The sequence below is a fragment of the Dermacentor albipictus genome, chromosome 1 (genome assembly GCF_038994185.2).
Source record: "Dermacentor albipictus isolate Rhodes 1998 colony chromosome 1, USDA_Dalb.pri_finalv2, whole genome shotgun sequence".
NCBI classification, from domain to species: Eukaryota; Metazoa; Arthropoda; class Arachnida; order Ixodida; family Ixodidae; genus Dermacentor; species Dermacentor albipictus.
Genome location: NC_091821.1, coordinates 214,624,125 through 214,640,571, shown reverse-complemented (window position 1 = coordinate 214,640,571; position 16,447 = coordinate 214,624,125). Strand labels below are relative to the sequence as shown.

The following is a 16,447-nucleotide window of genomic DNA, read 5'->3' as shown; positions in this document are numbered from 1 at the left end:
AAACTGTGCAGGTAACAACTGCTGGCAGAACAAAGGAAGAAAATAAAAAGCGCATCACGGAAGTGTTGATGACAGCGAAGTGATGCTCTTATCGTTCTGCTTACATGGTCGAGCACTGTCGACAGCGAGAGAGGATTTACTAGAAACAACGTATTGTTGGGGACAGGAATACGCTGCCGACTATGTGATGTGCGTGCTACGTCGATTTGCATTGGACCTTGTGGTGCTCGTGGAGCACAGTACCACGCGACGGAGACGCGCTGCGTGCATGCGACGTACCGCATAATGACATTTGTGCTGTCACACAACACGAGCCCTCGTTTGCCTGCTGGAGCACGACATTTCCCCCCATTTACTCTAATTCAACGCTTCGAAGTTGACTTCCGCAGCTCGCCACACCCTTTGGCTATGCTGTGTTCATTTGGTAACTACGAAAGATGGGTACTAGGAGAGTGAGTGGGGATGGACACATCTTGCGTCTACCAGGCAGACTGTAAGCGACCAGTTCCAGGAAGAACGCTGCCCCACATGCAAGGTTCTGCGCTCCTTCATTTGGCGCGAGGTTGCTTCTTGAGAGAGATGAGGGGAGGGTGGGGGGGGGGGGGGGTTGCATCACACTTTTGATTGGCCAGACAGATCAAATGACAGTGCTGGTGGGAGACAAGAAAACGCGGGTCACGTGATGATACCGCCAGGGCAGAAATAGCGCGTTTTCCTTGTAGTTTGTATGCTTTGTAGTTGCATGCTTTCTTTTTTTACTCTGTAGTAGTAACACCTAAATTTATCCAATAATAAGGTGTATTGGTTATCACCACCTTTGTAATTGCTTTGACAGAGAAAGAGAGAGAGAGAGAGCGAGAGAGAAGAAAGGCAGGGAGGTTAACCAGATGCGAGTTTCCGATTTGCTACCCTGCACTGGGGTGGGGGAAATAGGTGCTCGAAAGAGTACATAGAAATAGAGATAAAGACGAAAAAGCGCGTTCTTTTTTCTATACTTTGATGCGCGTGCCTGGCAGTGGTAGCTACTTTATTACCGCGCTCTTACCAGTGCGTCTAATGTGGTCGCGGTGGTATCATGCGTATGGTCATATGCGAGTGCAAAGTGGCAAACAATCATCTGTCGAATGTGCTTGTAATCATACAGAATGATGACACATACATTTAATTTTTACTGCTGGAACTCCTCTTTTTTCTTCCTTGAAAAGCATATCAACTGTTGTAACCGACATTCAGTTCAACTGGTCGGCAAGAGGGCTCAAAGAAGGAAGCTGAAAAAAAAAAGTGTTTTCTTTTTCAGTATTGAATTCACTATTACGTAACGTATACAGCTCCTGCGTGAACCATATTTGAGGCAAAACGTTGCGCTGTTCTTAGCATACCATGCAGCACCAATGGTCGAATGGGGCTTGTAACTGTTTTTTTTTTTCGTCATTCCACCTGGTGAGCGCTGCGTTTAGTTTATAATTTACGTTTAGTTTATAATTTACGTTTATAATAATGTTCGACTACTTGGGCCCTGCAATTTGCACAAGAAAGGGAACATTTTTGAAACTCCTCAGTCAAGTAAATGCAACGGACTGATCGATACACGTTAAGGCTGGACTTCGCTTTTTGAGCACGAGCGCTTCACATAGTTGAATCTGTAGCCAGGAGAGGGTGACACTGGCTCATGTTTCACGACTAGAATTTTCGTCAACACAAGTCGGCTTCGCTAAGGCCATCAACAGCACCGGGCCCTATAATACTATTCGCATGAAAAACGGCCAATGACAGCGTGTGAATGCAAACACTCCCTGATTGCCGGACCTGGTGCAGAATAAAGGCTCACTCTCCCTCTTAAGAACCAAAGTTGTTTCTATCTCTCAAGAGTAATTTAGCTAATGACCTAGCTAGGTAGCGGTACCGTCAACAAGACGCTCGGAACGCGGCAACCTCTCAGCACTCATGCCAACCTTACTGTCTTGTACGACTGCTAATTACAACTTACGACAATACTTTCTTTTTAAATTTTTGCACGGTGATCATTAAGCTTGCGTAGCCTCTTACAGCAGCCTCTGAGATTGGGCCCACAATAAACGGATCGTTTTTGGTCTTGGAGACTGCTGTATGTGTATATCTGCCGCACATTAAACGTTTTGTTGGAGAAGTGTCCAATATTCAGGGAAAGATGAAATGGTCGACATGTGTTACATTTCTCCTTCAAGTTACCGAACAGGTTTCTCTTAGTTATTGTCTAACAGCGTCTATCTTTTCTTTAAGCGTGCACTGTACCTGCGTCGGTCGGGTTTTAGGAAAATATCTCTCATATACATGCGTGAATCAAACATTAAATTGTGGAGTTGAACGTCCCCAAGATGCAGTCAGCTATGAGGGACGCCGTAGTGGGAAGGGACCGGATTACTTGTGCCCGCGGGGGTCTTTAACGTGAAACGAGGCACGGCACAGGAGCCGTTTATTTATGTATTTATTCATTTAGTTATTTATTTATGTATTAATTAACTAACTAATTAAATAAATAATTAATTAATTACATTCCACGCCTATTTGAATGCGGCCTCCACGACAGGCAATCGAGCGTCGACCTCGTGTTCAACAGCGTGAATGCGTGAATCGAAAGGCACGGTCGCTAATAACGAACCCAGTCATGAACCAAGCAAACAGACAAAAAGAAATACAATATATAATAGCCTTTCGGCTTGAATACAACACGGCACGCTCAACTGGCATAAACATTTATACGCAGTTTATTTAGAATTAAGCATTGCACGCTTGCAAGCAGCATCAGCCAGGTTTCACTTAAGGTCTTGCAGTGTTCACCCGCGAAGCTTAGCCTAAAATTAAACCCTCAACCTCAAATCCAAGGTCAGCGCTCTTCCGTCTAGGCTGTGTATGTTTTCTAGCAAGCTGGTGCTGCTTGCGAAACCAAGAGCGTGTGTCGGAGAGAGTCTCAGCGATGCAGAAAAAAAAAAAGGATATATAGACACAATGATTGATTTTTCACAGAGCATAGGAATAACAGGAGGTGCTCTCTCCCCTTTTTCCCCTTTCTATTCCCCTTTCCCCCACCCACAGTGTAGGGTAGCAAGCTGCTCATCTGGTTGACCTCCCTGCCTTTCCTGTCCTTGCTCTCTCTCTCCCTCTCTCTCTACACACAACGACGATGCTTATGAGGAGGAGGAGGAACAACTTTATTAAAACACCAGTCAATGAACGTCAGGAGAGAAATGCTTCACCCCCTTCGCCCCTAGCCGTCGGCCGGAATACCTTGTGACACAGCAGCAGCAAGGGCTTGACCGATGATGTCCTGCTGGACGTTGGGGTCTGGGCTGCGGAGCAAAGCCTCCCAGGATTCTAGAGTGCGCGAGCTATCATGCTTAGACGGACATGTCCACACCATGCGTACCAGATTTGCTGCCTCATCACAGAATTTGCACTTTGACCCGAATACTCTTGAATGTCACTTGCTGTAGAGTACCAGGTGCTCGTCTGGTTGACCTCCCTGCCTTTCCTGTCCTTGTTCTCTCTCTCTTTCACACACACACACACACACACACACACACACACACACACACACACACACACACACACACACACACACACACACACACACACACACACACACACACACACACACACACGCACGCACGCACGCACACACACACACACACACACACACACACACACACACACACGCGATCCTTATGAAAAACGGCTAAATGTAAAAGAAACGGTCGTTCTAGACAGAAATAAGAAAATGGAAGGGTGGCAGCGATTTCCACTTCGTCAAAGTGAAGAAAGACGCCAATGACGACGATGAGCATCGTCCCTGGAAGTGGACGACGTAAACCTTTTACATGATTTCACCTACGTCAAAGTATATTAAGCGAATACTTAAGAATGCGTCCTTCTAAATCCGCGGCAGATGGCACAATTACGCGCGCGATGCGCCGCGCGCGCAACACTGAAGATGCGGGTTCGGCACCCACCCTGCTGCAAGTTGACATTTCGCCCACTTTCGTTTTCCCTTACCTTATTGCTTCTACATTTAAATTAGACATTACAATTGATTTTCCCGGTGCGTTCTCTGGCTTTATTGTCTGCCACTTCATATGTTTGTTACTGGCAAAAATATGAGCCCCTCGAATCTCCGAAGTATTCCTCACATTACAGGTGACAATAATGAGTTAACCAGTGAACAATCCTTAGCATGCTAACTTTAATCAATACGCTTAGGGCACACTACTATACTGCAGAGTTTAAGCACGGCTCAAAAGTAATTCAGTTTTGTAGGTTACGACAAAATATAGCATCTTCGGGTTACTGCTCTGCACCTGGCTCATTTCTCAAAGAGACGCGACGCGCACTTTGTCAAGCGCGTCTCCCAAGACGGAAGGCGTTTCACCTCCATTATACTTAAGCTGATGGTGTCTACTCATTTAAGAGGGGACCAGCTAAAGCAAACATGGCAGAGTCACTGGCTCGTCAAATTCAGCAGGAACACTGAAGCGGGCGTTCTGAAGTGGTCGAACAGGGGGAATACGCGGATTGCTTTTGCCGTAAAAGTTATGTCGCGAGGGCTGTCATCGGTTTCAGCTGCAGAGCCAAGTATGAAGCGCGAGCACTGGCGAGAGCGCTTTTGACGCGCTTACAACGCCGGGCCGCGGCATTTCAATGGCGGTCAAATGCGAAAACGCCCGTGCGCCGTGCATTGGGTAGCACGTTAACGAGCCCCAGGAGGTTTAAACAATCCGGAGTCCTGCACTACGGCATGCCTCATAATCAGATCGTGGTTGCGGCACGTAAAATGTGAGAATAAATTTTTTTTATTCACTCAGAATTGAATTACAAGAAAGCGTGTATGCTAAGGACTAAATTACTTTGATCTGCAGTTAGCATTTTGTCGTAGAAGTTTTAGTAATTATGCCGAGTACGCAAGTCCAGGCAAGGGGGTGTTTTGAGATGTGCACTTTTACTTTTATACGAGGTTCGCCACAAGCGTTGAGCTTGAGGCACAAAAGTATCTAAAAAAAAAATAAACACAGTGTGGTCCAAAATCCAGTATAATGCCGAATGGATGTTTTGCCGAAATCCGGCTACATAGTGTCGCCGAAATCCAGCTACATAGTGCATAAGCTCACCCCATTAGCAAAATATTAACCACTGTCGTAACTGCGCTGTGTCCAGAAATTGCAGTTGTTAACTGAAGTTTTTTGTTTTCTCAGCGAAGCAGGGTTTCATTTATTTTTAGTGTTTGTGCGTCAACAATAAAAAAAGTGGGCGTGGGCCGATACTGGAGGTAGTCAATTACCGGCAGACCCGCGGCGGAGTTAAAGCAGGTTTCAAGCACTGAGGCCCTAATAATGACGATAATAATCAATAATAATAAATGAAATAAATAAATCAAGGTGCATTGTTTGCAAGTAGACGGGTATAATGGAATCGTTTGTGAACAGCACATGGACTCACGAGCAGGAGGCGTTGCCATATAAGCAAAGGACAAAATGTATGTACATACAACCATACACACTTGACTCGCAAGAGGACAATGCCACCGACTGTGGGGATGTCTGTGCCGTACAAACTAAAAGCGGAATTGCGATATCCACTGTGTATATATCTCCAGCCACACCCTAATGTGCTATCGAGAAGTTAATGACTATGCACTTTGCGTGGGTTAGCCGTGATGACACTACCCCTACGATCATCGTTGGAGGCTTCAATGTGGACATTTCAAAACCAGACAAGAAAAGGTTAATTCAGGTTGCGCTAGAAGAGTTTCGTTTGAAGTGTCACACCAATCCAAGTCACTCAACTACTCAACAAAGGTCGTCTATAGATTTAACTTCGACCAAGAATCTGTGTAAGGTTGTAAGCCAACCAATCAGTGTACATCACAGTAATCACAAAACTATCGTCCCTACATTTACCAAATGATGAAAATTAATACATGTATCATTGTCTAACCATCTGTGATTTGCTACAGCTTAGCTGGTCATTAACCTTCACAGAGTGAAATGGCTCCTCAATTTTTTTTTAATGACCCGAAGCGCACCCTGGGACCACATCTTCTAACAAGTCTTTTTCCATTATTTTTAGTCAGAGCAGAACGTCATAGGTGCTGAGCCACCGTTGCCCATTAACCTGTACGACAATTCAGCACAATCAGCTGGACCACTCGACACAGGAAGCGAAGCTCCGTAAGCTTAACACGTCACTACGCGAACTACATTTCACCGATCAGTTCCTCACGTTCCTTGCTTTCGCCACCGTCGTTAAATGAAGCCGCAGAAAGCCCGTACCGCGGTATTGCCCAGCAAAGCAGAAAGCGCTTGTTGGTATCGCAGCGCCTGTCAGACACGCCACGCTAAGCCACGCCGTCGATAAACGGGCGCGGACGCGATCGAGCTGCAGGCGTGCTGACGAATCGCCCGAGGAGTGGCTGAGCACCCCAGCCGTTTCCCTTCGCAGCTGGTCTAAGGAGGCCCAGTAGAGCGTGACCCGAGCTGGTGCGGCGACGCGCAGTCAGTCAGTCAGTCGCCGCCCGAGGATGCGCTCAATTTAGCCCGGACCCGCCATTTGTCTCCGCATTTGCTCATCGAGAGTCGAGCGTGGCTCCGAAAAGCCGCGCCTGCCTCGTCCGCGGTCTCTTGTTATTACAAGCCGCAACAAATGACATTCGTCGGGAATCGACCCGAGGGCGAAAGCGCCTATTGCGCGTTGCGGGGGAGCAGCTGCCTCTCTCGCTCGAGGGCGGCCGGCGCGACGCCGGATTTCTTTTCCGGACACAACGCCGCCGGACGTAAACAAACTTTGCGCGCAGTTGCCGCCGCGGAGCGTAGGCGTGTCGGGCGTGTAGGGTCGGACAAAGCGGTCGTGTGTGCGGAGCCAACTGGGCTCGCCTAGATTACTTTTGAGCTGCCAGTGTTGGAAGGGGACGGCCACGTCAAATGAGCAAGCCGCAGAGTCCCACGAACGACCTCCCTTCCGGGAATAAGGTAGATGGTGTATATATACACAAGCCAGTGGAGATGTGGAGGGTGGCCCCAGGCAGACGAAGAAGAATGGCCAAGTACACAGCCGGAGTCGTCATGCTGTAGACTTGCTACAACCGCTGCAAGAACGATGTGAACGAAGACAGCAGAAGGGCCGCCGGCTATATACTCGGCACGCTATTCCCTGCAATGCACGCTTGAGTTACTGTAGCGTTCAAGCGTCTCGAGTCTGTTTAATATTGCCCTCATATTGGTAGAGGGACGTATTTCGACACACCTATGGTTCTGCACACATACTGTCATGTCTTCGAGAATTCTTAGAACAAATTGAAGGCGTCTCAGAGGGTTTTGATCGTTGTAATTGCGGAGAAGGTTTTTGTTGTGAATATATATGGACAATGACTTTTCGCTGGAGATAACGGTATCAACTTGCTAGTCCATTTTTATGCATTTGGTCAACGAACTAACGTGTAAAAACTGCTGTCACATTCCAACAACCTGTGTAGCTCTTTACAGTAGGCGAACAGGCTGTACTTGACCGAGCGTGCTGAAGGGCTTTTGGATTGATTGTGACCTCTAGAGGAGGGGGGGGGGGGGGGGGAGGCTTAACTTGTACCCGATACTTGGTCTGCGAATGTATTTGCATCCCACTCGCGTTGGAATGCGGATGCCGTGCCAGTGAATCATACCCGCGAACTCGTGCTCGTTAGCAGAACATCATCGCCACTGGGTAGCCGCAGCGGGTGGCTTCGTTTCTTTATCGGCGCTTTGCGGTAGGCTAACAGGAGAGGTCTTATAGGCTTGCTCTATTAAAAGTGCTCTACCGAAGGCTGTCGGTGGTCTCAACTACACGACGAAGGCTGGCCCGCGGGCGCTGGCGAAAGCGCTTTTTTGGTGGACTTAAAGGCGATGCTGTTTTTCTATTGAATAGCAAGAATGTAATGAATAAATATATATGCATAGAGTGGCGTTTTAAATAGTGGACGTCAGAGCGCACAATAGTATTACAAGAATTATTGCAATAACATTTGACTATTGGAAATGATATCCTTCAACTTTGCAGCACGATTATGCTCTAAATTCAGAAATAAAAATAACGTAGTGACTATGCATGATACTCATTCTGAGCATGAACTCGCGGATTCAACTCCCGAGTATACAGCGTCCGTGTTCCTATGAGGGTGGTATGCAAAAACTCTCGAGCACCGAGAATTGGGTGCACGTGAAAGAACCCCAGTAGCTGCTAACAATCTGTAAACCGCTGCTGCATCATCTCCAATGGCCGCGTGCTTCTTTTCTTTTTCTGCATTTACTGCATTGAAGGAGAGGCTGGTGCTTACCAGATACTTCTCTTCGCGAATTTTACGGTTGAGCCCAAAACGATGGTTATAACAGCAGCATTGATTAGAGAACACTACAGTCACATCATTTCTAAAGTTTTCGTACATCTTACATACAAATGTTCTCGAGTAGGCGCAAATGAACTCCCTCTCCAGTGCTAGACTCCAAGCATAACAATCGTGAACACGGGCACAAGAGCTACGGAAACACGAAGACAGATGTAAATAAGCTAAAATGCATACGTGTGCAGTTCAACAAGAACAGGAATAAGAGGATGAGAGAAGATCTTGAAATGTATCATAATCAGATCTAGTAGCTTCTTGATTTTCCTGATTCCTTCAGAAATTGTACGCTGTTGTGCTTGCAGAGATGAGTCGCAATTTTTCTGACGGCCACGGGCCCAAGAAATTTCGTAATGAGAGCGGTCAGCTTACGAAGCATTTGCTTTGGGACGTTAAACGCCATCAATAAACTGCCAATATCAGTGCTAAAAACTGCTCTGCATAAAAGTTCTCAGGACAGAACTCGCTGCTGGCGCCCGAGCACCCGCGGGAAGGCTTCTTCGGCACTGCGTCGGCCAGTATCGACACATTCATTTCGCGCTGCCCAAACTCCGCGCTGAGTTTCCGACCTAATATGGCTGAACATGGTTATGCCGATTAACACCGATGATAGCGTACGGTGTGTCTTCGGGAAGTAACGAGAGACTGGGTTATCGCGCGGTGTGAAATTGACGCGCCAACGCCGGCCGGCGCCACGCCGAAAATAACTCGCAAATGCGTTGCACGTGGTTGCAGCTTCAGAACAGTTCTCCGTGCTCCTGTTCCTCCAATGAATAGCCGCCATTATAATGGGCAAACGAGCGTAGTTGGTAATTGGCGCCTGCATTCCTGCAGACAAACACGCGTAGCTTCGAAGCACGTGTATGAGGGAGCTCCGGCAAGGGGCCATAACAACACAATTTTTGTCTTTTCTTTGAAGATTCCTTTGCTGCCGTCTCAGCGCCGCAGGCAACCGCCAATACTCTAGTGAGTATTCATTACTCGCCTATTCATTATCAGCACCGTCGTTCATTTCCCCCACTGCAGGGTAGCAAACCAGAATATTTTCGAGTTAACCTCTCTGCATTTCTCACCCCGTTTCTCTCTCTCTCTCTCTCTCTCTTTCAGCATTCATTCAAGCGTCATTACTCTAGTGCGTAAGCAAAGCAGTGAGGCTGACTGGCGAAATATTGACACGTGTACTTGTTTATCTTTCGCGGATGACCGCTTTTCACCGGCTATAGCTCAGTGCAGCCCACGCCTGCACGTGTCGGAAGTTTCTCGAGTGTTATCGATAATTCTGCCCGTTGTCTGTTGTCACGGGACCTTGTGTAATCTGACAGCATGCGCGACGCGAATTGCGCATTACTTTCTGGAAGACACGCGGGCACCAGCGATTACTCCGGAACCTTCGACCACTCTTGTATAAAAGCCGACGCGCTTGATCCGCTGAGCAGATTTCGACGATCGCCGACTGTGTTCGCCGCTATCGTTGTGCTTTGAACGTAGCCTGTTTTGTGGGCACAGGTTCGCCCAATAAAAAGTCAGTTTCGTCAGTCACAGTTCTGCTACTGTGTTCTTGAACGTCACTACAACGTGACAATATGTTGACCGATCCCAGTTTGTTTCAATACCCTTCGTCTTGAATAATGGAGTGAAACAGAAGCAAGCAAAGAAAGACGGTCGGGACAAAAGGGGGCCTCGTTCCTTTAATCCGAAGCCCGAACGGAAGAAAGCACGCCTTAATTAGTGACCTCTATTCGCCGATAATCAAGAGCGGGGCCCGTAGGAAGCCGCACCATGGGGGACTTACAGCCGCAATATTTTTCACACAACGCCCGGGCCGTATTGGAAGCGGACGTGCGCTTGTATGTGTCTCTGCATTCCCGCTTTCGCGAAGGCGCACAACGCGGGAAGGAAAAATTGGTTTTTCTTTAATTACTCTCATCGGCGAACAATTAAAATCTGCTTACCGAGCTGCGCCGCTGGACTGATTCGCCCTCATTACTCACGCTTCGCAGAATGGTACGCGAAGCTTTCTTTTCGCCCGGCATTTTTCATCGCCGCCCTCGACGTCGAACCGAGAGGGGAGTGGCGCCGCGAGGGGGAGAGAAATAAAAGGACGCGCGTTATTAAACGGAACACTAATGACCACGATAATCATTGTCTGAGCTCGCGCCTCGCGTGATCGCTTGTTCTTCCGCTGGCCTGATCATAACAGGGACGCAATATGCGTAACAAGCACGTAGGCGGAATCTTCTTTTTTCTTTCTGCCTCTTTTTTTCTTCTTTTCCTTCCCGGAACGGAGACGGCTGGGCGCGGTAAATTGTGGGTCTCCCGACGAGCTCTAGGCATATCTGAGTTGGGGCGAAGGTTAGGACGTCTATAGGAGTTCAAACCACAAAAGTCTTCGTTATTCGAGAAAACTCGCGGGATGTGCTCTCTCTGTTTGTATTTTTTTTTCTTTGGCAGTACGAGGATGATGGGGCGCGTACGTATAGCACCAGTTCTTGCTCACAGTTAACGAACTTTGTTGCGCTGTACGCGTGTTGGGCGTAGCTAACATAATCGAGAAGCAGTCGCTATAGAGCTGGAGCGTCTCCATTACGGTTTCAGGAAACGTAACGTACTAAAAGTAAGCGAAAAAAAATAGTTAAAAAGTGACGGCTAAATAAGCCCCCTTCATGCGGCCGCAGTGATTCAGGCCGCATTGTTCACTTCTGTTCTCATGAATAATTCCTTGATGCACTAGGAGAAAAAGTAAGAGAAAATAAAATGAATGTGGTAAGTAAATTGTTGCCTACGCATAATCGCATTGAAGATTTGACCATCAGAGTCTTGGCGCGAAATTTCACAAGTATTGTTACACCACGTGCTCAGGTGGTCCCTGTTTTCATGCTTGTTCTTTTTTATCTCCCGATTTTTCTTTTTTGGGTCTCTTTAAAAGTAAAGCATGCGAAAGTTGCACACCGCGATTTTAATTAGATATTTGCTGAGCTCGGCTGAATGTTGCTAATATCATTGTTGCTTATATTTTAAAGGTGTTGCAGCGCGGGCATATTGAACGGGTGGGAACAAGCGGGCTTTAATTACGGAAGCATTATCGAAAAACGGAAAGAAGGCAGCACTATGGACTGACGCGATTCAATATGCGAGGCTCACCGGGAATCTCAAGCACCTAGACTACAGAAAATCAACAAATATGTTACTCAACAGAAGGCTATAGCAAACAAAACCGCTGTATGCAATTGCTACACGCCCAAATTCTCTACCTAACGTTTAACATTTTTGGAGACGGCTTTTTAATTTCTTTCCTTAGTTTGTCATCGTCCGCGCAAAGACATTTACGCTCACTGCCGCAAACAGAAGGCTGTATTAAACGCTGAAAAAATTGAGCGGACGCTTATCTTGATAATTTATTTAAATTAGATTGAAAGGACATAACGATACAATCAAAGAAAAGAGAGGAAGAGACACAAATCGCGTGTTCATTATGCAGAGGCGCAATTTCTCTCGAGACGACATCACGGAAACGCCTTTGTTCCTTCTTGTATGAGACAGGGCAAGGGGCAAGATACACACAAAAAAATGTACACACTGAACCACATTGCGCTGAATACTGAATCTTGCTACGCTATCCCTAAACTAACGAAACGAATGCATTACATATATACTCAGGGGTGAGACATTCTTTTTTTCTCTCATATGGTATAGCATATTTGGTTAATTTTTCGCTGCGTTTTTATTAAATTCAAATAAATAAAGAAATAAATCTCCGCTAGATTTTGCATGCGGCGGCTCTATATATCGTCGCCTACCACAACCATTACTGAAAAATATGTTTGTTGGTAATTTTTTACAGCGAAGCTGTTAGGCAATTGGTCGGGATATCTTGCGGCGCGTCCTCACACACACACGCACAAAAACCCTTCAGCGATTAAACAAACACCTCCAGCGATTGAAGCGAAATGTGTATACACTCTTTAGTATCACACACACAACATACAACGCACCATTCGTTTCAATAAAGAAGAAGCACGAAACAAGCATCCAAACCACATCATGATGATAAGGCGCTCCCGATAACAATGCGAAGCACCTAGCGCTCCTCGCATATATATGTTTGCCGCTAAAGATTACTGATCCGCAAGTGTCGTCACTAGCCTTTAATTAAAAAAAAACTACCCTAGCAACTGATTCAATTGTTGACCTGCGACACATTAGTGGTGCAGGTCGAGGCATCTCTCCTTTATGCCTCTCTCACTTTCTGTTGTTGCAGCGCCGCTATGGGCAGGCAACGCTTATTTAGCACTCCAGAGGAACAGCGTGAATACGAGGAGCGGCAAGGGGAAAGAAACGGCAATGCGACTAGCGCCGGCGTGCTGCCAAAATTACCATTACTCCCATTACTATAAATTACGATTACTACCATTACTTTAACTCAATAAAGCCTTACGTACCCCACTTAGCCATAGTAATGGTGGTTTTCGACAGCTTCGTTGGACATCCATTTTCGCAGGGCCGGGACAGCGAGTCATTCTTTTTTCGTTTTTTTTTTACTTTTTCTTTCTTTTATAGCGGCAAAGTGCACTTGTATGCAAGCGCTGGCCTCACTTCGCCATTCCTTGCATCACTTTTCCATGCAGTTGTTATGCTCTGGAGGCGGATGGCAGCGGGAGCCGCGGTGGCAACGGTTATCACTGCCGGTCAGTCATGGTGCTGATGGTAGCAGTCGTAGGTGGTGCAGGTCGAAGCAGCCGCTCAGGCCGGGTGACTTGCGTTTGTTCGCTAGCTACATGCTGGCGTGCCAGCGTCTGAGAGGCGTGGAGACAGGCGGGAAAATATGCTACCTGCTCTTCCTTCTTTAATTCGAACGGATTTGTTCAAAATCATCGCCTGGGACAGATAACGCTGTTCGTCCTTTTTAGGGGGATTGCTTGAACAAGGGGGGGGGGGGGGTGCAAGAAGCAAACCTACCTGTATGAGAAATACCAATGCCTGTAATATATGTGGGTAATTAATTAAGAAGACTCGCCTATTACCTTTTTAATTACTGACTTTTGGATAGAGGCTAAAATAGCGAAATTCAAGCCGCACATAGCACTAAATGTATGTCTGCTTAGCAAAAATGTTAAATACAGTAGTGTTCCATTTACCAGTTTCCTGAATATGTTCTTTTAGCGTTTAAGGACAATCTTACATGGAACGCCAGTGCATCTTTCAGCAGAATTCTAGGACGGATATCTCGGAAATGTCGCAAGCTTTAGGATTTCTGGTAAACGGATATGACTTTACTATAGCTTGGTTTCAACTTCGCAGTTAAATCGTAACAGTGCGCCTCCGTCGTCACAGCAATAGGCCCGGATGATACATTTCAGGCAAGTTTGAAAGCGTGTGACTTAGACAGCGAGTAAGAGCGCGACCAACCGAGGAGAGCAGAGTCTGCAGTTTCGCCTTTTGCCACGGTGATGATGCGGCTAGCATGCCAGTATTGAGAATTGTTCGTCCCATGCAAAGCTGCCAGCAGAGCAGATGCAATGCAAGATCTGCTTCAACTAATTCTCGTGGAAATTCGCAAAGTGGGGGCACTATATTCGTTTAAAAAAAAGTGTATATACACCTGCAAGTAGCACGAAGCTACAGAGGAAAGCTAAGGGCCCGGAAATGCGGTGGTTGCCGGCTTCGAAACCCGGCCCGCGACGGATATCTTACTTTCGAATTTTGCTTTATAAGGCACACTTTGGGGTCTGTCCTTCGTTAACTGTGGGCTACTTTCAGGTGGCTTTCCTTCGATTCAATGTCGCTCAACGTGTCTGCCGACAATTGTTCGCCCAGTTCGAGGCGAACTTGCTGCGGCTGCGTCGTGGGCAGCCGCGGCCGAGAGAACGTGAGCATCGGCGGCGAGCAGCGGCGACATGGGGGCAATAAACGGGCCGCTATTGTTGCTCAGTTCGACGGCCCCCGCCACGACGGGCAACACGCCCGCGCGCGCCCGTCCGTCAGCGGCGGCGAGTCTTATTCGGCTCATTAGGGAGGCCGCCGAGGAGAGGCCGATGGGCGCACCATCGCACTTGGCGGCGGCTGCACTCGATCACAATGCGACTCGCGGGGGCGGCCGCCCCGGCGCGCCTGTGTACATCGCGGGGCGGCCATAAAACGGAGTCCCTCCCGGCACCGGCGTCATCAATCACGGCCCGCAGCTATCGCCCCAATAGGAAAGTGTGCTGGAACCGACTTGGCCGGCGCGGGCAATGCAGTGGCGGCAGACGCACTCTTCTTTGCATTCGCCCGCGCGGCTCATGCCTTTTTCAAGGGGCGCTTTCGTCTCGCCCGCCCCGACGCCGCCACCGTCGACGCAGATCGTGTTTTCGACGTTGCCGACGTCCTCGCGTCGTCCTTTGTGGGACGACTCACTCCACGGCACGGAACCAGCGCAGCAATCTTCCACCTTCGTGACTCTCTGGCTTCATAAAAGATGGCCTGCATGCAGAAAGCAGCCGCAGCGCTTTGTCAGCCGGGATCCGTGTCTCCCGGCGCATTAGCGGGCGCTCGTCGCAACACGCGGCCCTGGCAGCGGATTCTCCTCAACGTGGGTAAACACATGTTCGCCGCACTCAATCATTCAAAGACTGCGCCATAAAGCAGTTGGCTTCCTTTCTCGGATGTCGCATATCAAACGATAACGAAACAACCAATCTACTGCTGAACGTTGGTGCACAAGAGGACTCTAGCTTTAAATATGCAGCAGAGATTTTTTCGGCCCCCAAATAATGTACTGCGACAGCCCTTCCTCCTATACCAACGCGCCCACCCATCTTTGTACAAAACTTTTTCAATCTTGCGTAAACGCCCTCAACTCCACGCACTTGTATCAGGAAAAGCGCGAGCATGGTTAACTCAGCGCTCTTGCGCCATACTGCCGGAGTGTCTCCCGGCCACGTAATGCGCCAGGGGTGCCGCTTGCCTCGCTTTCTTCTTCTTGTACTAACTGCAATTGATGCATTCACCAGAGTTCAATATGTGTGATGACTTATGTTTTATGGCGTCTTCGCGTGCTATGCGGCCCCAAGAGCTCGTCTAAAATCTGTCTTAAATATACGTAGCAGCTCCTTGTACTTGGTACCTGGACCTTGAAGCCGCGCTGTTTGTGTCTTACTGGTACGTCTTTCTGAGAGGCATTGGTTTCGCCAAAACATTTTAGTTACTCGTTACTGTGTGTGCTTGTGTTTGGTGTGTGCGTGTGTGCGATGTACGAATGAGTAGTTACATATGCCACGCCCGTTATCAGGAGTGGCATGATAGGCGTATGGCCAGGCAAATATCTCCACCATCCGTTAAAGATTGTGTATCTCTCTCTTCTCTCTCTCTCTCTTTGCCTCTCTTAACTAGGTAGCGATATGTATGTACTTGAGCTAAAAAGTCTTCTAGAATGTATTTATACAATTTGCGATAAATGATGCATTACTTCTATTACAACACGACGACAGCGACGGTACTACGACGAACGCAATGACATAAGGAACAGACAGGTGAAGCAAACCCAATTTCAACCTCTGTTAATATTATTATTATTTTTTCGAAGATGCCTCCGACAGGCTACACGAGAGGTCAAAATAGCTCGCTTACACCTCATTCGTTCGACCCATTCTTGAATACGCCAGTGTCTCGCGGTTGCCATGAAAAAAAAAAAAAGAAAGAAACAGAACCTATTAACCAAGATATAGAGGGAGTTCAGGGTAAAGCGTTAAGGTTTATCTACATTAAGTATGAACTAGCGCACCATCACAACTAATGAAGACCACCAGAATACTAAGCTTACAAGATCGCGCCAAATTAGCGCGCCAGACATTGATTTACCATAAGATGTTGAATATCGAAACCTCCCGCTATATAGGGTTTTTGAACGAACACTTTCAAAATATTTTTAATATTCTCTGTTGTAGGCAGCACAATTCGAGTCGGTGAGCTAGTCTACTCGAAGAGGCGGACATTACTTGCAAAACAATATTAAAATGCATAATCGACTAATTAACAACAATTCACTAATTAATTTTCTAACTAAATGTCTTATGG

The 16,447-nt window shown here is 47.4% G+C and overlaps 2 protein-coding genes across 6 annotated transcripts in view; one reads left to right on the top strand and one right to left on the bottom strand.

The window, feature by feature from the left end:
* Positions 1 to 16,447, top strand: part of LOC139054180 (eukaryotic translation initiation factor 4E-binding protein Mextli-like) — a 511,761-nt gene that overhangs the window by 250,717 nt on the left and 244,597 nt on the right. The window lies entirely within an intron of this gene.
* LOC139054181 (protein APCDD1-like) overlaps positions 1 to 16,447 on the bottom strand; it is a 330,330-nt gene that overhangs the window by 215,940 nt on the left and 97,943 nt on the right. The window lies entirely within an intron of this gene.